A 23,297-nucleotide genomic window follows, 5' to 3' on the forward strand; every position below is an offset into this window, starting at 1 on the left:
GATCAAACTGAGGAGCTTGAAACAAATGGCAGAGTTGATCTGTCTGGAGATGATGGGGATAGAAATGGAGAATCTGACTCCTCACTGAGCATGAACACAAAAATCAACAATGTTCAAGATGGAAAGTCACCTAATGATGGAAAGAAGAAGCATAAAGGGGTGGGAATACTGGAGGAGATAGAGGGAGCTAATGGGAATAGATTCAGTAACAGACTAGCGCCAAAAAGTGATGTACCAGTCATGGATGGAGCAAAAAAACAGAGCTATGGTGAGGAATCTTCAGTCATCGGAAGGTAGCACATCTCTGCCCACTTTGGCTAGTAATTCTGATTATTGCATTTTAGATATTTCTTGTAGGGTAGGAATTGAGCTTGGAACTTCATTGGACATGATTGATAGCAATTTGATTTTACTTAGAGCACAAGAGCAAGCTAGAGTGAATATTTTTCTTAATAGTGAGAAAGAGTCTGAAAATTTGAAGAATCCATTAGATATGGACAACCAGCCAGATGATGTTGACCAAATTCTAATGGACATTCTGAAAACGACAAAACAGGACTGTGAGGGCCTAACAGATAAAATGATTATCCCATGCATGTTTGGGGAAGGGCGGAATGGGGAGGAAAGAGTGACTTCACATGACGTACTGTAAAACTCCAGTCAAAACTAAGATGATGTGTAGAAAGGAAAAAAACAGGACAAAACATGATTAGTGATTTTACATGGAATAGTAGAGGAACAGGGGAAGAAAGCAAAAAAATTATATTAGGCAGAGTATAAAAGACTTCAAACTAGATTTTGTTGGTATACAAGAAACAGTGAGACATGATTATCCAGCTAATTTCCTTAAGCAAATAAGTGGAGGATATGAGTTTTACTGGGGTGGTACACCTGCAAGAGGGAGATCTGGAGGGATTCTGTTGGGAGTAAATAAAGATATGTATGATGTTGTGGAAAAAATGGGTGTTTATTATGTAAGATTCCTTGTTGCTATTAAAAAAGATAATTTCACCTGGAATTTGATGGCGGTGTATGGGGATGCACAACAAGATGGCAAAGCCAATTTCTTAATAGAATTGGTAAATGTCATAAGGAGCTCCACATACCCCATACTAACTACAGGGGATTTTAATATGACTAGGAAAGAGAATCAGAAAAATAAACCAGGGGATACAATAGATGGAGCCCTTTGTTCAATGTTGTAATTGAGCAAGGGGGACCGATGGAAATAACTCTTACTGGAGGGAAATTCACTTGGTGTAATAATCATGAAAATCCAACTTATGAATTGCTAGATAGGGTTTTGGTGTCTCCATCATGGGAAGATAAATTCCACTGCTGTGTGCATCAATTCTGCCTAGTGAACTCTCTGATCATACTCCTATCTTAATAAAAATATGGGACATACCTAGAGCACAAGCAATTTTCAGATTTGAAAACTGCTGTCTCTTGAGACCTGACCTCAAGAGAGTGGTGAATAGGTATGAACAAAGCATTTTCTGGGAATAGGAACATTGATAAATGGCAAAAAAGATTTGAATGTCTGAGGAAAACTTTGAAAGGATGGAATTTAAATAGAGAAGGGGAGTATAGGAAGAAAAGAGGAGACCTTGCTTCTCAGTTGGATGAAATTGATAAAAAGGGAAGCTATATGGCCTAACACAGGTTGAAATAGCTGCCAAAAAATCAATTCAAGCTCAATTGAAGACAATTATCAAAGAAGAGGAAACTAAATGGATCTAGAGAGCAAAAGAAAAAGAATTGCTTGAGGGAGATAATAACACTAGATATTATCACTCAAAAACAAATGGGAGAAGGAGGAAAACCTTGATTATTAGTTTGAATCAGAATGAGGGGATAATAGAAGGTCAGGAAAATCTCAAGAGATATATTACTGACTTCTATAAAAAACTCTTTGGTAATCTAGATTTAACTAATATTCGTTTTAATAATTTTGGGATAGATAGACTTACAACAGATGACTGTGAAATTCTGAAGAAATTTTTTACCAGGGATGAATTAAAGGCTGATGTGTTCGAAATGGTAGCAAACAAAGCAACTGGCCTAGATGGGTTCAATGCAGAGTTTTATCAAAAAAATTGGGAACTGGTGAAATAGGATCTTTTTGACATGTTAATCAACTTCCAAAAAGGGGAGCTAGACATAGCTAGGCTAAATTATGAAGTGATAACCCTAGTGCCAAAAGGGAAGATGCAGACATAATTCAAAAATATAGGCCCATTTGTCTCTTGAATGGATCAATGCAAATGGGGAAATTGGAGCATATTTCTCAACTTATCAAGGTTTAAGGCAGGGGATCCTTTTCCTCCTTCTTTTTTACCTTGTTGTTGATATATTAGCAGTTCTTGTTAAGAAAGCACATGGGGAGGGGTGGCTGACTGGGCTAGGTATAGATTTGATAGAAGGAGGGATTGCAATCTTGCAATATGCAGATGACACCATTCTTCTTTTTGAAGATAACCTGGAGCATGCTACGAATCTAAAAGTAATTTTATGTTTATTTGAACAGATGTCAGGATTAAAAATTAATTTTCATAAGAGTGATATCAATTGTCTAGGAGAGGCTTCAGAAAGAGAGAAAGACTCTGAGAGGATCTTCACTTGTAAATCTGGTTTGCTCCCTATGAAATATTTGGGAGTGCCTATTAACAAGAAAAGATTGAAAAATTCAGATTGAGATTCTACTGAAGGGAAAATGAGAAGTAAATTGGGGCCCTGGCAGGGGAAAATGCTAGTAATGGGAGGGAGAGTCACTTTGTACATGCTCTTCTTCTATAGAATACCAAGTGGTGTGAAAGAAACAATGGATAAGATTAGGAACAGTTTTCTTTGGGATGAAACTGAAATAAAAAGAAATACCACTTGGTTAATTGGCAGACACTGTGTATGCCAAAAGATTAAGGTGGTTTGGGAGTTTTAGACTTGGAAAAAAATGAATATTGCCTTGTTATCTAGGTGGTTATGGAAATTGTTTAATGAGTATGGCATATGGTAGCAAGTCCTTAGGAAAAATATCTCCAAAAGCAAACACTTTGCCAGACAGTAACAAAAAATGGGGACTCTCATTTATGGCAGGGTTTGATGGATATGAAAAAATTCTTTTGGCAACACTGCAAAGTGCAAGTAGGGGATGGGGCTAAGACAAGCTTTTGGGAAGATCAATGGATAGGCTCCTCCTGCCTAGCCAAAACTTTTCCTAGGCTATTTCTAGTTTCCATGAATAGAAATGTGACAGTACAAGAGGTTTTGATAAAGGGGTTGAAGGGCTTAGGTTTAGAAGAGCAATGGTTGGTGAACTTAGAGAGCAATGAGGTGAGCTAAAACAGTTGCTAGAAAGAATTAATTTGAATGACGAGACTAACAAGTTAATATAGAAATTAACAAATTCATGGACATTTTCAGTTAAATGCTTGTATTTGGAAATGCAATTTAATGAATTTGTACCTGATACGTCTCCGACGTATCGATAATTTCTTATGTTCTATGCCATATTATTGATGATATCTACATGTTTTATGCACACTTTATGTCATATTCGTGCATTTTCTGGAACTAACCTACTAACAAGATGCCGAAGTGCCGGTTCTCGTTTTCTGTTGTTTTTGGTTTCAGAAATCCTAGTAACGAAATATTCTCGGAATTGGACGAAACGAAGACCCAGGGGCCTATTTTTCCACGAACCTTCCAGAAGACCCAAGAGCATACGAAGTGGGGCCACGAGGTGGCCAAACCACATGGCGGCGCGGCCAAGGGGGGGCCCGCGCCGCCCTGTGGTGTGGGCCCCTCGTTAGCCCCCCGACTCTGCCCTTCCGCCTACTTAAAGCCTCCGTCGCGAAACCCCTGAGGCGAAAAAACCACGATACGGAAAACCTTACTGAGACGCCGCCGCCGCCGATCCCATCTCGGGGGATTCGGAGATCTCCTCCGGCACCCTCGCCGGAGAGGGGATTCATCTCCCGGAGGACTCTACACCGCCATGGTCGCCTCCGGAGTGATGAGTGAGTAGTTCACCCCTGGACTATGGGTCCATAGCAGTAGCTAGATGGTTGTCTTCTCCTCATTGTGCTTCATTGTTGGATCTTGTGAGCTGCCTAACATGATCAAGATCATCTATCTGTAATACTCTATGTTGTGTTTGTCGGGATCCGATGGATAGAGAATACCACGTTATGTTAATTATAAAGTTATTACATATGTGTTGTTTATGATCTTGCATGCTCTCCGTTACTAGTAGAGGCTCTGGCCAAGTTTTTGCTTTTAACTCCAAGAGGGAGTATTTATGCTCGATAGTGGGTTCATGCCTGCATTGACACCTGGGACAGTGACATAAAGTTCTAAGGTTGTCGTTGTGTTGTTGCCACTAGGGATAAAACATTGGCGCTATGTCCGAGGATGTAGTTGTTGATTACATTACGCACCATACTTAATGCAATTGTCTCGTTGCTTTGCAACTTAATACCGGAAGGGGTTCGGATGATAACCTGAAGGTGGACTTTTTAGGCATAGATGCAGTTGGATGGCGGTCTATGTACTTTGTCGTAATGCCCAATTAAATCTCACTGTACTTATCATGACATGTATGTGCATTGTTATGCTCTCTCTATTTGTCAATTGCCCAACTGTAATTTGTTCACCCAACATGCTTTTATCTTATGGGAGAGAGACCTCTAGTGAACTGTGGACCCCGGTCCATTCTTTAATACTCGAAATACAAATCTGTCGCAATACTTGTTTTACTCGTTTTCTCTCGCAAACAATCATCTTCCACACAATACGGTTAATCCTTTGTTACAGCAAGCCGGTGAGATTGACAACCTCACTGTTTCGTTGGGGCAAAGTACTTTGGTTGTGTTGTGCAGGTTCCACGTTGGCGCCGAAATCTCTGCTGTTGCGCCGCACTACATCCCGCCGCCATCAATCTTCAACGTGCTTCTTGGCTCCTCCTGGTTCGATAAACCTTGGTTTCTTTCTGAGGGAAAACTTGCTGCTGTGCGCATCATACCTTCCTCTTGGGGTTGCCCAACGAACGTGTGAAATACACGCCATCAAGCATATTTTCCGGCGCCGTTGCCGGGGAGATCAAGACACGCTGCAAGGGAGTCTCCACTTCTCAATCTCTTTACTTTGTTTTTGTCTTGCTTTATTTTATTTACTACTTTGTTTGCTGCACTTATATCAAAACACAAAAAAATTAGTTGCTAGTTTTACTTTATTTACTATCTTGTTTGCTATATCAAAAACACAAAAAAATTAGTTTACTTGCATTTACTTTATCTAGTTTGTTTTATTTACTATTGCTAAAATGGCCAACCCTGAAAATACTAAGTTGTGTGACTTCACTAGCACAAATAATAATGATTTCTTATGCACACCTATTGCTCCACCTCGCTACTACAGTGGAATTCTTTGAAATTAAACCTCGCTTTACTTAATCTTGTTATGTGTGAGCAATTTTCTCGGTGTTAGTTCCGATGATGCTCGCTGCCCATCTCAATAATTTTGTTGAACTATGTGAAATGCAAAAGTATAAAGATGTAGATGGTGACATTATAAAATTAAAATTGTTTCCTTTCTCATTAAGAGGAAGAGCTAAAGATTGGTTGCTATCTCTGCCTAAGAATAGTATTGATTCCTGGACTAAATGCAAGGATGCTTTTATTGGTAGATATTATCCCCCTGCTAAAATTATATCTTTGAGGAGTAGCATAATGAATTTTAAACAATTTGGTAATGAACATGTTGCTCAAGCTTGGGAAAGAATGAAATCTCTCGGTTAAAAATTGCCCAACCCATGGATCGACTACTTGGATGATCATCCAAACCTTCTATGCAGGACTAAATTTTTCTTCGCGGAATTTATTGGATTCAGCTGCTGGAGGTACCTTTATGTCCATCACTCTTGGTGAAGCAACAAAGCTTCTTGATAATATGATGGTTAATTACTCTGAATGGCACACGGAAAGAGCTCCACAAGGTAAGAAGGTAAATTCCGTTGAAGAATCCTCTTCCTTGAATGATAAGGTTGATGCTATTATGTCTATGCTTGCGAATGATAGGACTAATGTTGATCCTAATAATGTTCCATTAGCTTCATTGGTTGCCCAAGAAGAACATGTTGATGTAAACTTCATTAAAAATAATAATTTCAACAACAATGCTTATCGGAACAATTCTAGTAATAACTATAGGCCATATCCTTATAATAATGGTAACGGTTATGCTAATTCTTATGGGAATTCTTACAACAATAATAGGAATACACCCCCTGGACTTGAAGCCATGCTTAAAGAATTTATTAGTACACAAACTGCTTTTAACAAATCTGTTGAGGAAAAGCTCAATAAAATTGATATTCTTGTTTCTAGAGTTGATAGTCTTGCCTCCGATGTTGATCTTTTGAAATCGAAAGTTATGCCTAATAGGGATATTGAAAATAAAATTGTTACTACAGCAAATGCCATCCAAGTTAGAATTAATGAGAATATAAGATTAATGGCTGAACTGCGTGCTAGGTGGGATAGAGAAGAAAATGAAAAACTAGCTAAAAAGGAAAATGTAGCTAAAGTTTGGGCTATTACCACCACTAGTAATGCTAATGATTCACATGTTGCTGCACCTCCTACTATTAATGGTAAGATAATTGGTGTTAGCAATGCTTCTACTCCTAGTGCAAAGCGCGCAAAATTACCTGAAACTGCTGAAACTGCTTGTGATAAAACTGCTGAAATTTTTTCCAACCATGGGGATGATAATCCCATTGCTTTAGATTGTAATGATTTAGATTTTGATGATTACCACATCTCTGAAGTTATAAAGTTCATGCAAAAACTTGCTAAGAGTCCCAACGCTAGCGCTATAAACTTGGCTTTCACAAAACATATTACAAATGCTCTCATAAAAGCTAGAGAAGAGAAACTAAAACTTGAAACTTCTATTCCTAGAAAGCTAGAGGATGGTTGGGAGCCCATCATTAAAATGAGAGTCAAAGATTTTGATTGTAATGCTTTATGTGATCTTGGTGCAAGTATTTCTGTTATGCCTAAAAAAGTCTATGATATGCTTGACTTGCCACCATTGAAAAATTGTTATTTGGATGTTAATCTCGCTGATAATGCTAAAAAGAAACCTTTGGGGAAAGTTGATAATGTGCATATTATGGTTAACAATAACCTTGTCCCCGTTGATTTTGTTGTCTTGGATATTGAATGCAATGCATCTTCCCCCATTATATTGGGAAGACCTTTTCTTCGAACCGTAGGTGCTACTATTGATATGAAGGAAGGTAATATTAAATATCAATTTCCTCTCAAGAAAGGTATGGAACATTTCCCTATAAAGAGAATGAAGTTACCTTATGATTCTATTATTAGAACAAATTATGATGTTGATGCTTCGTCTCTTGATGTTACTTGATATACACTTTCTGTGCCTAGCTGAAAGGCGTTAAAGAAAAGCGCATATGGGAGACAACCCATGTTTTTACTCCAGTATTTTTTACTACTGTAGCAACCTCTCCTTATCTTAGTTTTGAGTTTTGTTGTGCCAAGTAAAGTCTTTGATAGTAAAGTAAGTACTAGATTTGGATTACTGCGCAGTTCCAGATTTCTTTGCTGTCACGAATCTGGGTGTACCTCCCTGTAGGTAGCTCAGAAAATTAAGCCAATTTACGTGCATGATCCTCAGATATGTACGCAACTTTCATTCAATTTTAGCATTTTCATTTGATCAAGTCTGGTGGCCTAATAAAATCCATCTTTACGGATTGTTCTGTTTTGACAGATTCTGTCTTTTATTTCGCATTGCCTCTTTTGCTATGTTGGATGAATTTCTTTGATCCATTAATATCCAGTAGCTTTATGCAATGTACAGAAGTGTTAAGAATGATTGTGTCACCTCTGGACATGTGAATTTTTATTATGCACTAACCCTCTAATGAGTTGTTTCGAGTTTGGTGTGGAGGAAGTTTTCAAGGATCAAGAGAGGAGTATGATGCAATATGATCAAGGAGAGTGAAAGCTCTAAGCTTGGGGATGCCCCGGTGGTTCACCCCTGCATATTCTAAGAAGACTCAAGCGTCTAAGCTTGGGGATGCCCAATGCATCCCCTTCTTCATCGACAACATTATCAGGTTCCTCCCCCGAAACTATATTTTTATTCCGTCACATCTTATGCACTTTGCTTGGAGCGTCGGTTTGTTTTTTGTTTTTTGTTTTGTTTGAATAAAATGGATCCTAGCATTCACTTTATGGGAGAGAGACACGCTCCGCTGTAGCATATGGACAAATATGTCCTTAGGCTCTACTCATAGTATTCATGGCGAAGTTTCTTCTTCGTTAAATTGTTATATGGTTGGAATTGGAAAATGCTACATGTAGTAACTCTAAAATGTCTTGGATAATTTGATACTTGGCAATTGTTGTGCTCATGTTTAAGCTCTTGCATCATATACTTTGCACCCATTAATGAAGAAATACTTAGAGCTTGCTAATTTGGTTTGCATATTTGGTTTCTCTAGAGTCTAGATAACATCTAGTATTGAGTTTTGAACAACAAGGAAGACGGTATGGAGTCTTATAATGTTTACAATGTGTCTTTTATGTGAGTTTTGCTGTACCATTCATCCTTGTGTTTGTTTCAAATAACCTTGCTAGCCTAAACCTTGTATCGAGAGGGAATACTTCTCATACATCCAAAATACTTGAGCCAACCACTATGCCATTTGTGTCCACCATACCTACCTACTACGTGGTATTTATCCGCCATTCCAAAGTAAATTGCTTGAGTGCTACCTTTAAAATTCCATCATTCACCTTTGCAATATATAGCTCATGGGACAAATAGCTTAAAAACTATTGTGGTATTGAATATGTACTTATGCACTTTATCTCTTATTAAGTTGCTTGTTGTGCGATAACCATGCTTCGGGGACGCCATTAACTATTCTTTGTTGAATATCATGTGAGTTGCTATGCATGTCCGTCTTGTCTGAAGTAAGAGAGATCTACCACCTTAATGGTTGGAGCATGCATATTGTTAGAGAAGAACATTGGGCCGCTAACAAAAACCATGATTCATGGTGGAAGTTTCAGTTTTGGACATATATCCTCAATCTCATATGAGAATAATAATTGTTGCCACATGCTTATGCATTAAAAAGGAGTCCATTATCTGTTGTCCATGTTGTCCCGGTATGGATGTCTAAGTTGAGAATAATCAAAAGCGAGAAATCCAAAATGCGAGCTTTCTCCTTACACCTTTGTACAGGCGGCATGGAGGTACCTCATTGTGACACTTGGTTAAAACATGTGCATTGCAAAGATCCGGTAGTCCAAGCTAATTAGGACAAGGTGCGGGCACTATTAGTATACTATGCATGAGACTTGCAACTTGTAATATATAACTTTCATAACTCATATGCTTTATTACTACCGTTGACAAAATTGTTTCATGTTTTCAAAATAAAAGCTCTAGCACAAATATAGCAATCGATGCTTTCCTCTTTGAAGGACCATTCTTTTACTTTTATGTTGAGTCAGTTCACCTATCTCTCTCCACCTCAAGAAGCAAACACTTGTGTGAACTGTGCATTGATTCCTACATACTTGCATATTGTACTTGTTATATTATTACTCTATGTTGACAATTATCCATGAGATATACATGTTACAAGTTGAAAGCAACCGCTGAAACTTAATCTTCCTTTGTGTTGCTTCATTACCTTTACTTTGATTTATTGCTTTATGAGTTAACTCTTATGCAAGACTTATTGATGCTTGTCTTGAAGTACTATTCATGAAAAGTCTTTGCTTTATGATTCACTTGTTTACTCATGTCATTACCATTTTTTTGATCGCTGCATCCACTACATATGTTTACAAATAGTATGATCAAGGTTATGATGGCATGTCACTTCGAAATTATCTTTGTTATCGTTTTACTCGCTCGGGACGAGCGGAACTAAGCTTGGGGATGCTTGATACGTCTCCGACGTATCGATAATTTCTTATGTTCTATGCCATATTATTGATGATACCTACATGTTTTATGCACACTTTATGTCATATTCGTGCATTTTCCGGAACTAACCTACTAACAAGATGCCGAAGTGCCGCTTCTCGTTTTCTGCTGTTTTTGGTTTCAGAAATCCTAGTAACGAAATATTCTCGGAATTGGACGAAACTAAGACACAGGGGCCTATTTTGCCACGAACCTTCCAGAAGACCGAAGAGCATACGAAGTGGGGCCACGAGGTGGCCAAACCACATGGCGGCGCGGCCAAGGGGGGCCCGCGCCGCCCTGTGGTATGGGCCCCTCGTTAGCCCCCCGACTCTGCCCTTCCGCCTACTTAAAGCCTCCGTCGCGAAACCCCTGAGGCGAAAAAACCACGAAACGGACCTTACTGAGACGCCGCCGCCACCGATCCCATCTCGGGGGATTCTGGAGATCTCCTCCGGCACCCTGCCGGAGAGGGGATTCATCTCCCGGAGGACTCTACACCGCCATGGTCGCCTCCGGAGTGATGAGTGAGTAGTTCACCCCTGGACTATGGGTCCATAGCGGTAGCTAGATGGTTGTCTTCTCCTCATTGTGCTTCATTTTTGGATCTTGTGAGCTGCCTAACATGATCAAGATCATCTATCTGTAATACTCTATGTTGTGTTTGTCGGGATCCGATGGATAGAGAATACCATGTTATGTTAATTATAAAGTTATTACATATGTGTTGTTTATGATCTTGCATGCTCTCCGTTACTAGTAGAGGCTCTGGCCAAGTTTTTGCTTTTAACTCCAAGAGGGAGTATTTATGCTCGATAGTGGGTTCATGCCTGCATTGACACCAGGACAGTGACGAAAGTTCTAAGGTTGTGCTGTGTCTGTTGCCACTAGGGATAAAACATTGGCGCTATGTCCGAGGATGTAGTTGTTGATTACATTACGCACCATACTTAATGCAATTGTCTGTTGCTTTGCAACTTAATACTGGAAGGGGTTCGGACGATAACCTGAAGGTGGACTTTTTAGGCAAAGATGCAGTTGGATGGCGGTCTATGTGCTTTGTCGTAATGTCCAATTAAATCTCACTATACTTATCAGGCCATGTATGTGCATTGTTATGCCCTCTCTATTTGTCAATTGCCCGACTGTAATTTGTTCACCCAACATGCTTTTATCTTATGGGAGAGACACCTCTAGTGAACTGTGGACCCCGGTCCATTCTTTAATACTGAAATATAAATCTGCTTGCAATACTTGTTTTTATCGTTTTCTCTGCAAACAATCATCTTCCACACAATTCGGTTAATCCTTTGTTACGACAAGCCGGTGAGATTGACAACCTCAACTCGTTTCGTTGGGGCAAAGTACTTTGGTTGTGTTGTGCAGGTTCCACGTTGGCGCCGGAATCTCCGGTGTTGCGCCGCACTACATCCCGCCGCCATCAACCTTCAACGTGCTTCTTGGCTCCTCCTGGTTCGATAAACCTTGGTTTCTTTCTGAGGGAAAACTTGCTGTTGTGCGCATCATACCTTCCTCTTGGGGTTGCCCAACGAACGTGTGAAATACACGCCATCAGTACCTTATAGATTCATGGGAAAAGTTAAGATACCCCTCAAAATTAAAACCTTCTCGTGGTTAATGCTGGAAAAAAGCATTCTGATAAGAGATGTGTTACTATAGAGGGGAGGAAAATGTGAGAGAAACTATCTCTTTTGTGGATGTAATGAAACTATTAAACACCTCTTTTTTAAATGCCCCCTTGCCAGATACATTTGGAATGTGGTTAGTTGTACATTTGGTTTCAACTTCCATTTTGAATCATCTCACCATTGCATATCAAATTGGTTAAAAGGGTTTGGGGGGGGGGGGGAAGAAAAAAATATTGCTATAGGGATAGCTGCTGTGATATGGAGCATTTGGAAAACAAGGAACTTAGCATGTTTTGAAAAGAAGTGGCCTGATACGTCTCCAACGTATCTATAATTTCTTATGTTTCATGCTAGTTTTATGACAATACCTACATGTTTTATTCATACTTTATATTGTTTTGATGCATTTTCCAGAACTAACCTATTAACGAGATGCCGAAGAGCCAGTTGTTGTTTTCTGCTGTTTTTGGTTTCAGAAATCCTACAAAGGAAACATTCTCGGAATCGGACGAAATCAACGCCCAATATCTTATTTTTCCCGGAAGCTTCCAGAGCACCGAAGAGGGGCCAAAGGGGAGCCAGGGGCCCCACCCCACAAGGCGGCACGGCCAAAGGGGGGAGGCGCCCCCTATGGTGTGGCTCCACCAGGGCCCTTCCGACTCCGCCTCTTCGCCTATTTAACCTTCGTGACCTAAAACTTCGACACCAATAAGCCACAATACGAGAAAAGTTCCAGAGCCGCGGCCATCGCGAAGCCAAGATTCGGGGGACAGAAGTCTCTGTTCCGGCACGCCGCCGGGACGGGGAATTGCCCCCGGAAGGCATCTCCATCGACACCACCGCCATCTTCATCGCCATTGCTGTCTCCTATGATGAGGAGGGAGTAGTTCTCCCCCGAGGCTAAGGGATGTACCGGTAGCTATGTGGTTCATCTCTCTCTCCCATGTGATTTTTATGTGATCATGAGCTTTGTGATCTAGTTGAATATCATCTATGTGCTACTCTAGTGATGTTATTAAAGTACTCTATTCCTCCTCCATGATGTAATATTGACAGTGTGTGCATCATGTAGTACTTGGCATAGGTTATGATTGTAATCTCTTGTAGATTATGGAGTTAACTATTACTATGATAGTATTGTTGTGATCTATTCCCCCTTTCATAGCTATTGTTGATAGTGTGTATGCTATGTTAGTACTCGGTCTAAATTGCAATGGTCTATTATGCACTCTAAAGATTACTTAAATATGAACACCGAATGTTGTGGAGCTTGTTAACTCCGGCTTGAGGGAGCTCTTGTAGCCCTACACAATGAATGGTGTTTGTCATCCAACAAGAGAGTGTAAAAAAAGTAGTATTTGTTTATTCAGTTATGTGATCAATGTTGAGAGTGTCCACTAGTGAAAGTATGATCCCTAAGCCTTGTTTCTAAGCAATGAAACACCGTTTCCAACAAGTTCTGTTGCATGTTTACTTGCTGCCATATTTATTTCAGATTGTTATTACCACTCATATTCATCCATATTACTTGTATTTCACTATCTCTTCGCCGAACTAGTGCACCTATACATCTGACAAGTGTATTAGGTGTGTTGGGGAAACAAGAGACTTCTTGTATCGTAATTGCAGGGTTGCTTGAGAGGGATATCTTTGTCCTCTACCTCACTGAGTTCGATAAACCTTGGGTGATTCACTTAAGAGAAACTTGCTGCTGTTCTACAAACCTCTGCTCTTGGAGGCCGAACACTGTCTACAGGAATAGAAGCGTGCGTAGACATCATGGCCTGATGAACCTTATGTGGTGGCACTTAAGATTTTCTATTATATTAATTGCTGGAGTTTTTTGCTGGTGAAGGAGGACATTAAGGACCAGCTGGAATTCTGCGCAAAGGTGTTGGAAAAATTTGTGAAGGAGGTGTATGTAGCAAGAAGAAGTTAGGTGTCGTGGATGCCAAGACTGGTGATGTAGAAAAATAAAAATGAAGGGGAAAACAACAACAAAAAATCATTGCATTTGGTGCAAGGGATGATCTGGAGGAGAAGAGGTTGGCAGCAGCAGGGATCTCGACTTCTCTTTTTCACCTCGTTTTTGCCAGCATTTGCTGATGTTGTGTACTGTTAAAAACTTGGGTATCCTGATCAGTAGATGATCAAAAAGCTGTAGTTGTTATGTTGATGTTGCATTGTGTTGTGTAAGATTGTTACTCTGTAGTTTGATGGTTTCGTTTAATGAAATTGGGGGTGATCCCCTTTTATCTAAAAAAAGGTCAATCGAGAATTAAGTTAATTTTAGATCAAATCTAAGATCATTAGATTTACATCACGATTCGTGTATATGAAAATTGCACTTGGGTGTGCAAATAGACATGGATGTGCAATTCACATTCAACAATTAAGTAACAAAACATACTATCCTTATTACAATACTGGTGAATTTTCCTGAAGACATTTGCAATCATTGCATTTGAAAACATGGGTATTTCGAGACTACGTCCTAGTTAATTGGATAAGAAGGCTGCTTGTCGCTCCCCTTCCTCCCGAGTCGCTCCCCTCTCGAGCGACTTTGGAGGTTCTCCATTCCCATGCGCTAAGGCCCCTCACCCCAATCTCCCGGTCGCTTTTGCCGCCAGTCGAGTCGATGGTGGATAGGGGAGGTGCATCTCGGCTGCGTTTCATGGGAGGCCGTGGGCATCGGAGGGTATAGGGCGGCCCGACCAGTCTTGGCCGGTGCCTAAGTGCCTCCCAGGAGAAGCGACGAGGAAGCGGCGGTGCGTCTCCGTTGTGATCGCGTCGATCCAACAGTGGGCAATCTAGAGCCTGATGAGTTTCGATCTGGGCCGGATGGGCCCAGTCAAGTGTATGTTGCGGATCCTGGTGTTGGTTTTGGCCACGCCGGCAATTTGTTCAGCCACTCTAGACTTCCCTATTCTCTTTTGTCATTCCTCTTGGGAGTTGACAGTCGGTGTGGGGACTTCTGGTCTTGCAAATAATGGTGGCAGTCCTAGGATTTTTCTCGCGCCAATATGAAGATCAGTCGGATGCATGTCCTCATCGATCTGGTGGGAGTGTCCTGTTCCGGAAGGCTCCGCCGGTGTAGTCCATTGGGCGCTTCATGCCTGGATTTTGTTGGATCAGATGAAATTCAGTCGTGCGTACCTGTATTTTATCTGACCGTTTGGTTTCAGAGGGAGTGATGCGAAGCTCTGCTGACCGTTACCATCACGGAGCACGCCTTGTTGTTCCATGTGAAGTCAGCTGGTGGAGAATGTCATGGAAACCAAGATCCGCGGACTAGCAACTATGATTCGACGATTTGTGGTGATGCTGAATCGGCTTGGTGATTTGTTAAATGAAGTAGCGGCATCGGAATGTGGGGGCGACAACACATGAGATGTTCAGAGTCTTATCTTTCAGGACGAAAATTAAAGGTCTGATCTTAATTGGTTGTGCCTGGCAATGGTCTTGTTGATGACATTGTTTTTGGGAGCGAAGACTTTTCTCTAGAGTGAAAACCTAAGATCTATGATTGGGCGACGACGGCGCTTGTGCATTGTTCCTTCCTTGAAGACATCGCTTTTGGAGAAGCTAGATTTCTGGTGTTGTATTAGTGGTGTTAGTAGCTCCAAGGAACAAATCTCTATAGCATGACTTTTATTTTATTGTAATTTTTCTTTGTTTGCTTGGATGTGTGCATCCGTAAGTCCGCTCGGGCAATGCTTGTTGCAGAGGCTGAGTTTAATTGGTATCTTTGTGATATTAACACATATGCTCTTTATAAAAAAAGTTAATTGGATAAAAGGGAGAAGGAATAGAGATGAGGTTCAAGATTAGTTTCGTCAAACAATTGTACAAAAATCATAATCTACGGAAAATACTTTGAGGCGATCATATGATCCATTTGACGCGGTTTAACAAATACTATCCATAGATTTGCAATCATCCTTAGAACAATTCCAGGCACGAACGAGCAACCAAATCAAAATTCTTCAAAAAATACCGAACATCCTCAACCACCTTTGCTGTGTGTGGGTGAATAGTGGTTCAGCATTTCCAAACTCAGTGCACAATAGAACATAGGTCGTCTCAAAGAGGGTTGTCTGCTTGATTATTTTGTTATTGGCTACAAACCATGGGAAAATATGAATCGAATGTGAAGGATAACTAGTTTCCAAAATGTTGGTGTGTTTATACGATGCAAGCCGCCAGTACCATCAATCACACATGCCGTAAAATATATATCAATAACTATTATGCCGCATGGTCATAATCCATAAGCAACTAGTTACTTTTCATTGATTATAATGGTGAAAACTCTAGGTCTGACCTTCATGGTATACCTGAGAGTAATGTTTTTTTTGTTCAAGGTATTGTCTGGGAAGTTCATATTTTCTCATGACACCAAAACCTACAATCTTAAATTTGGTGACAAGAGTGCTTGTGCATTGTTCTCATTTTGAGGTGACATTTTTGGAGAACCTCTTCCGTAGTCTTGGCTGTTGTATTGGTGGGTGATGTCTACGGGAGCTTCTATTCTTGTAGACAGTGTTGGGCCTCCAAGAGCATAGGTTTGTAGAACAGCAGCAAGTTTCCCTTAAGTGGATCACCCAAGGTTTATCGATCTCAGGGAGGAAGAGGTCAAAGATATCCCTCTCATGCAACCCTGCAGCCACAAAGCAAGAAGTCTCTTGTGTCCCCAACACACCTAATAGGTGCACTAGTTCGGCGAAGAGATAGTGAAATACAGGTGGTATGAATGAATATGAGCAGTAGTAACGGTGCCAGAAAAGTGCTTGCTGGCGTGTAGTTGATGGTGGTAATATGGCAGCAGTAGTAACACAGTAAAACAGTAAACAAGCAGCGATAGCAGTATTTAGGAACAAGGCCTAGGGATCATACTTTCACTAGTGGACACTCTCAACATTGATCGCATAATAAATAACTCTTTCTCATATGTGCTACATACACTCTTTTGTTGGATGATGAACACATTGCGTAGGATTACACGAACCCTCAATGCCGGAGTTAACAAGCTCCACAATTCAATGTTCATATTTAAATAACCTTAGAGCATAATAGATCATTGCAAAATAAACCAAGAACTAACATAGTGCACACACTGTCCACATTACACTATGAAGGAGGAGTAGATCACATCAATACTATCATAATGATAATTAACTCCACAATCTACAAGAGATCATGATCATAGCCTACGACAAGAACCACACGGTGCACACACTAGTCACCTTTACACCATGCAGGAGGAATAGACTACTTTAATAACATCACATGAGTAGCACACAACTAGTAGCGATACAAAGCTCATCATATGGATCTCAATCATGTAAAGCAGCTCATGAGATCATTGTATTGAAGTACATGGGAGAGAGATTAACCACATAGCTACCGGTACAGCCCCGAGCCTCGATGGAGAACTACTCCCTCCTCATGGGAGACGAGCAGCGTTGATGGAGATGGCGGTGGTGTCGATGGAGGAGCCTTCCGGGGCACTTCCCCGTCCCGGCGGCGTGCCGGAACAGAGACTCCTGTCCCCCGGATCTTGGCTTCGCGATGGCGGCGGCTCTGGAAGGTTTCTCGTACCGTGGCTTTTTCGTATCGAGGTTTTAGGTCAGGGACCTTTAAATAGGCGAAGAGGCGGAGTCGGAAGGTCAACGGGGCGCCGACACAACAGGGGGGCGCGGACCCCCCTCTGGCCGCGCCGGGCTATCGTCTGGGGCCCACAGGGCCCCCCTCTGGCGACTCTCGGGTGTTCTGGAAGCTTCGTGGAAAAATAGGATGCTGGGCCTTGATTTCGCCCGATTCCGAGAATATTTCCTTACTAGGATTTCTGGAACCAAAAACAGCAGAACAACGAAGCGGCCCTTCGGCATCTCGTCAATAGGTTAGTTCCGGAAAACGCATAAATATGACATATAATGTGTACAAAACATGTAGATATCATCAATAATGTGGCATGGAACATAAGAAATTATCGATATGTCGGAGACGTATCAGTGGGTTGAGTACTGCGAGTGATTGATTATTGTGGCGAGTTTTTTTTTTACTTTTTGGCTTCATTGATGTCTCGACTAGTTCTTAACATTCTTTATTGTTGATAAAGTAAGAATTATTATTCAAAATGTTTAAGCTTTATACCTAGCCTCTGCATAACTAAAATACACACAGGCGCACGTTATCCAACATACTGATACATAAAAACAAAAAGACGCAATACATGAAATCAAAGCGAAAATGTATCAACGCCTAAAGATGGTGGATGTCCAACCCTGATATTACGCTGCCACCCATGTTAGGTAATAAAGTATCTCGCCATGTCTTCCAACCGTGTATCCAAAGTGACCAAATAACGGCAAGCGCTCCCACCCGAATGAGTATTTTCAACCTATCATTCACCCTATTAAGCCAATCGCTGAAAATATTAGCACCGCTACATGCTGGGTATAAAGTAGAACCTATTTATTAACCTACAGGTCATGAATATCGAGCCCTCCTTGATCTTCCGGACGGCAAGCAACACTCAATTTAGAAAGCCGGTATTTTTTTCTTCTCACTTTCTCATTGCCAAAAGAATCGTGATAAAAATGATCCAACGATGCAAGACTCCTTCGGGTAACTGGAAGCAGGAAATCATATACAGTACAATATTCGTTAGTACCGAGTTAATGAGAATGAATATTCCATGCAAGATAGTAATTTGCCTTTTCAACTACTAAGACATTTTTGTAATATCTCCTCGACGTCTTTTCATTCAACATTTGTGAGCCTCCAAAAATGAATTGAAATGCCTAACTATCTAATTGGGCACTGACCAAACCCACATCCAAAAAGCTTGACATAAAGGTCAACCTCGTCTTGGGCTTCATCAAAACAAAGCAACTCATTTTTATGGAAGTTTTTTCAGACCAGATAATTCCTCAAAAGCTGATACAATTAATTCCAGGATTCTCGCTTTTATAGGGTAATGTTCTATGAAGAGAATCGTATAATCGGGGTCTTGGGGAATAGATAGTCCACCATCGACAAGGTGAGAAACTACCCCTTCAATTTTCCCATTAGTGCACGCTCATTAATTGTAGCAAACATATCAACCACTGTATTAAATAACATGGGCGATAAAGGATCACATTGTTTTAAAGCTTTTTCTGTCTAGAAGTATCTACCGACTTCATCATTGACTTTGATGGCCATACATCCTCCGAAAATAAAGTTATGTATTAGAGTGCCCCACTCTTAGAAAAACCTTTGATTCCGAGTGTTCGTTGAAAGAAAAACCACTTAACTTTACCATATGGTTTTCAAAGTCGATCTTTAGGATGAGGCCAACCATGTTTTTCGATGTAATTCATGGACTGTCTCATGCAAGTTTACAACACCATCCAGGATATACCTTCCTTGCACAAATGCAAATTGAGTAGGACGAACCACATGATCAATCACTGAATTAAGTCTAATAGTAGTCGTTTTCGTAATAATCTTAAAGCAATTATTGAGAAGACAGATCGGTCTGTATTGTTGAATCTTTTCTACTTCATCAACCTTTGGCAATAAAGAGATTTCACCGAAGTCAAGGAAAAAAAAAGCTCAAGTTGTTCGGCATGGATAGCACCAAAAAGCTAAGGAGATCAGCTTTGATAATCTTCCAGAAATTCCGATAGAACTTTGGTGAAAAACCATCCGGACATGACGGCTTATTATGTTCCGTCTAAAACTTTCTTCTTTACTTCCTCCTCAGAATAGGGGGAAAGAGCATTTTCCTCATCGAAAATTTGAGGGATGTCTCAACTCGAGACCCATCCATCGAGAAGTTACCTTTCTCTAGATCCCTAATGGACCTTTATAATACTCTGTTATATAAAATTTGAGCTTCTCGTGTTGTTCAATCCTACCCTCATCTTGTACAAGAAATGAGTTTCTTCATGTGTCTACCATTTGCGACACTATGAAAATATTTTGTATTTGAATATTGTTTCACCTTTGAGTATTGGTACCACTCGAGTTCCTTTTCGCGTAGGAGTCCAGCTAACTGAGCATTGGATTGAGTTTTCAGTTCAATCTCTTCGGTTGTTAGCGGTCTCACTTCCATGATCGCTTCAATATCATCAATAACCGATGATAAGCGGAGCTTCTTATTTTTTAGCAACCTGTCATATCTCTTGCCTATCCACCAAGATATCTATGCAAAGCGCGTAATTTAACATTTTTTTTAGATAAGCGTAATTTAACATTTGCCACTTTCAAAAGACCAATGCGAAATATATAAGCCAAGCATCAAAACACAAAGGCGCGCGCCCCGTCTCATGGCGAGTTTCTTTCTTTTCTTCAGAAAATTACATGGTGAGCTTAGGTTCGGTTACCTCTATGCACTTCTATCGACAGCAATGTCACCTTCGATGGCAGCAAAACCCTTCTAGCTTGTTCATACATCGCTATCTCTTTCTTGCCATTGATCGGGGTGCGATTTTAGGAGGACTTGCGTCGCCGTCTACGTCTGGCTTTTGTGTGTGTCACCTGCCGTGTTGCACCCTATCCTAGACGCTCGCGCGGTCGATCGAGAATTCGAGATGAGCACGCCGATATACTACGGGTGTGCCGTTGCGACCTCGCTGCATGGCTCAGGTGTTTAAATAAACAAAAAACACACAATAACCGGGGAGTTTTGACTCTCCAGTGCAGTAGCTCGTGGTCTACCGCAGGCTACTGATAACAATTGTGTCTTCCTAGCACTGTCTTCAACCTCCATCGATCTCCATGCATGTGCGGCCTCAATCGTATATATGTTGGTCGTTTGCACCCATAAATGCTTTCCTTGAGTCCATGCTTACTTGCTCCGAGTTTTCATTATTAGTTCTGTCACCCTATTATATGCTCCTAACTGAGCTACCGAGAACGAGTACATGTGGAAACGTGATTTTTTCCCTTCTAAATATCAGTTATTTTAATAACAGTATTAGGGCTCTTTTGAATCATAGGATTTGTATAAAAATTGTGTAGGATTTAGATTATATGGAAAATTTTCTATATAAATTGTTTGATTCATTGGAACGATATCCCATAGAAAGTAATTATATATGAATCTTATAGTGTAAATTCTGTAGAAAAAATATTAAGTTATACCTCATTAGAAATTCCTTTGCTATAATCAAACACACTGTATCTTTTCATAGGATTTAAGTAGGTATGACTTTTCAATGTCATGTTTTTCCTATTCCTATATATACTTTTCATATCCTATGAATCAAATGAGCCCTTAATAGGGTGGTCGGCCGTGTGGTTTGACTCACTCAAATGGCTTTCATGCAAGGACCGAACATGAAGAGGGATGGTGGTCTTCCATTAAACGGTTCACACGAAGCATATGAAAGTCAGAATAGGGTAACTTTTATAATTGAGTTCCAAAAGACCTATGATAAAAGGTAAGACCCTTATTTTGAGAAAATATTATGGAATAGAAGGCTTCTTGCCGAATTGGCATAAGTAGATTGAAGGTGTGAATTACCATTACGCGCATACTAGTCCCATACGTATTTTCGGATCGCGACTACTAATACCAGTCGCGTGCGTTTAGACTGGTGCGCTGCCAAGGAGCATCCCCCTATAGTGTTGTGACTACTAGTGTGGAGCCAAATTCAGAGGGTGGTTAGAATTCTGCAATGTAGGTTGTGCATTTGAATCATGTGCATTGACCTCCTCATGAGTATCTACATCATTTGACGGCATCTATGAGTGTGTAGCTGGAGATATTGATGTTGTTGCTTTTAGCTGCACCTGAGCTGGTCAATGGTGGAGCCGAAGAAGTAGATGCCTTTGTTATATCAACAGAGAATGGAGCACCTCCTGGTGACTCTTGAGCTTGCTCAGGAGTTGACTCTATGTTCACTTCTGAGGCTGTGTTGGTTTGAGAGGAAGATGACACCTCCACCTCTCTAGCTTTCTACATTGTAGGTAAATCAGGCACAAGAAATGGGTTTCCTTCCTTTGGCCATTGTGGGTAGAGGGGGAAGCTCTGGTAGAGTAGACTCATCATAGGTTCTCTTCACCTTGCGCTAGGACGGGCTTACTTAGACTGTTGGAACTATCTCCACCGTTTGAACTATCACCACCCCGTATAAAACGGTGGTTATACCATGATCATGGTGCTTAGGTGCACTAGTTTTCACATTCGGATTTGTTCCATTATTAGTGGAACTAGAACCATCACTTGGGTTAGGGGAAGTAGAAGTAAAGCATCATTATTGCCACAGGGTGTCGCCGTTCCCACTGGAGGGCTAGATGTAGGCTAGCGCTGTTAGAGATTGTTTTGTATACGAATAAGACTCCTGATGTAACCGACCTAAACCCTGTAATCCTCCAATATATATACACGTGACTACAGAGCTCGGGTTATCCGAGTAGAATCTACCTGATCACAATATTACGTTTTACATGGTATCAGGCCGCCTCTTCCGCCGATAACCGATCAAACCCTAGATCGCAAGCTCCACGACGCAGCCGTCTTCATCGACCATGGCGTCCTCCTCTTCTTCCGCGCTGCCGATCAATCTCGGCCAGCCTCCGCGCACGCAGCTCACGCGTGACAACTATCCAATCTGGCGGTCCCAGGTGTTGCCCGCCATCCGCGGTGCCCAGCAGCTCGGTCTTCTGACCGGCGTCGAGTCCGCTCCACCGTCTCAGGTGGTTGACGTGCCAGCAGACAAAGACACCGGCGCCCCCGCCAAGATGAAAGCCAATCCAGAGTACGCGGACTGGCTCTCCCGCGATCAACTTGTGCTCTCCTATCTTCTGCAGTCCATGTCCCTGGAAGTTCTTCCTCACGTACATCGCATCGAGTCGGCTCATGGTGTTTGGGCTGCTGTTGAGGAGATGTTTGCTGCACAATCTGAAGCCAAAGTTGATAATCTCCTTGTTGCTCTTGCCAATACAAAAAAGCTGCAGATGACCACCTCCGAGTTTTTAGCCAAGATGCAGGGTTTCACCGACGAACTGGTTGCGGCTGGTAACCCTCTTCAAGACAGGCAATTGGTGTCCTACATCCTTGCCGGTCTAGGCAAGGACTACAATGCTCTCTGGACAGATCCTCATTGGGATCGGCGCAGATCGCCTCGGATCGCGCTCCATCCCCGTCTGCGGCTGGGCAGACATATTCTGCGGGCTCCACCGAGCGTGTGCCCGACACACGCGCGCGTCGTCACGCGCCATCTCCCGCCCCGGACCCCTCGCGCGGATCTTCTGTGGCGACCTCGCCCGCCCGCTCCACCCCAGCATCCTCGGCTGCAGACTCTCCTGCCGCACCGGATCCGGACAGCGACCCGGCGGAGACAGGATCTCCCGCCCTTCACAGTCCACGGGACAGTGGATCTTCTGTGGCTTCCCGCCCTGTTCTGCAGCCTGCGGCGACTCGCCCTGTCACTCGCGCTGCTACAGGTATTCACTGACCCAAAGAATATAAGGACGACACTGTTTGATGGCTCTTGTCTTGTACGTCCGGGGAACCCAAAGACTTACCGTCTGCTATTGCTGACCCAAACTGGAAAGGCGCAATGAATGAAGAATTCGAGGCTCTCATGAAAAACAAAACTTGGCACTTAGTACCACCTCGTCATGGCAATAATA

Source organism: Lolium rigidum, chromosome 5 (genome assembly GCF_022539505.1).
Source record: "Lolium rigidum isolate FL_2022 chromosome 5, APGP_CSIRO_Lrig_0.1, whole genome shotgun sequence".
Lineage (NCBI taxonomy): Eukaryota > Viridiplantae > Streptophyta > Magnoliopsida > Poales > Poaceae > Lolium > Lolium rigidum.